Raw genomic sequence first — 1,711 nt, 5'->3', positions numbered from 1 at the left:
TTGTTATTTTTATATGTTTTATACATTTTATCATATAATAGCTATGATTAAGGTGGAATGCGCATAATATAGTAAACTGAAATTAAAGTCCACCCATTCTCAACGAATCACAAGACAGCATTTAGAAGTTTTTCCTATATATCTCTTTTCAAGTCTTCATAGTTTATTTTCTCATTCATTAGTGGTTTGAAATAGTCCCAAAAAAAACCATATCATATGAGAAAGTATATGAGAATGTGACAAATTATCAATAATCAAGTTTTCTGTTGTAAGTTACTGACCTAATCAAGGCTTAATGCATATTACAAATTATTGTAAAATTTCATAGATCAATGTCATAAGCTCAAAACGAAAACTGCAAATGATAACATTTAACTTAAAACAAATTATTCTCCGCTGTATAGCATTGTAAAATGAATAGAAAGAACGTGTACGTATCTGCATGCAATAGATGAGATGCGTGTAAGTATCTTCGTAGAAACTACTGAATAAATTTTCTTTTTTAGGTTTCTCTAAGTAGGTCCAGACCTATGACCCTTGACATACCAAAAATATGCATAAAGGACATGCAAATTAATTTATGCGTTTAGAATACATGTAAATACTTTCAATATATTTCATCGGCTTTTTTTTTATTTTCTTGTAACGTTTGCTTTGCAATTAGTTTCGTTTTTACATGGACGGAGAGCTGGTACGTATTTCGGCGAAGTTTATTGCTTTGCTATATTTCTTCTCAACACATTCCGTTGATGTAAGTGTTAAAGTGTCAGGTAGTTAGTTTTAAAACATAGTTTGAGCGACAATGAACGGAATGGAGTTTCAGATATACTCGTCCACATGCACCAGTATTCACTATATTGGTTATCATTAGTTGAACTGCATCCTCTTTCTGTAAGAATATCCAATATGACAGGAATGTGTCCAAATATGTTACTTTTTGTACCACATATTGCAACATGTTGCGTCTAACACCAGTATTGGTGGTAATATTAGAATTATGCCTGTATAATTTAAATTCAGGAAAATATGTGATTTTGTGTTTTCTAGGTAAAGTAGATACATTTGAACACCGTAAATTATCATGTCATCCTACACGTTTGCTACAAGCTCATGTTTCTTAATGCTAACTATCCTAGGGGATGATTAGAACCAGTCGCCAAATTGCATGTTAGAGTTAAATAAGAAAGGTTGTCGATTCTAATCTAACACGTCTTATTTGATTTGCGTTTGTTTCAGACTTAAATTGATTCTTTAGCAGCTGACATCTTCAGCTTTATATATCAGACAAAGCTACTGCAAAGCACTTCAGTATTGTACAAGTTTCAAAAACATATTTGTATAATATTTGTATAATAGTCGAATGTTACAACGTTCAATTGAATTTTTTCTTTCAAAAATTGTAAAAAAAAAGCCCCCAGCGAGGATCGAACTCACGACCCCTGGTTTACAAGACCAGTGCTCTAACCACTGAGCTATGGAGGCCGCTGTTAGTTGCTTAAACACCACTTCATTTTATTAATTAAGCATCTATTATGTCCTAAATATTGAATAGTTGCCTGTGCACGCGAGAACATTTAACATGCAGCTTTGCATGGACATATTGAATAAAAATATATCGGAAAATGACAACTATAGATCCTTGAGTATGGTGACATATGGAGACTGTGTTTGTGGGCTTGTATATGAAAATTATAATCGCTGTACTTCGTCT

General features: G+C 32.5%; 1 non-coding gene across 1 annotated transcript; it reads right to left on the bottom strand.

Moving 5' to 3' along the window:
* Positions 1–1,409: 1,409 nt before the first annotated feature.
* Trnat-ugu (transfer RNA threonine (anticodon UGU)) lies at positions 1,410–1,482 on the bottom strand. The gene has a single exon. It is a non-coding gene; the product is annotated as a tRNA-Thr (tRNA).
* Between the last annotated feature and the right edge of the window lie 229 nt (positions 1,483–1,711).

This window comes from Mercenaria mercenaria, chromosome 3, assembly GCF_021730395.1.
Source record: "Mercenaria mercenaria strain notata chromosome 3, MADL_Memer_1, whole genome shotgun sequence".
In the NCBI taxonomy this organism is placed as follows: domain Eukaryota; kingdom Metazoa; phylum Mollusca; class Bivalvia; order Venerida; family Veneridae; genus Mercenaria; species Mercenaria mercenaria.
This window is presented reverse-complemented; position numbering and strand designations above follow the sequence as displayed.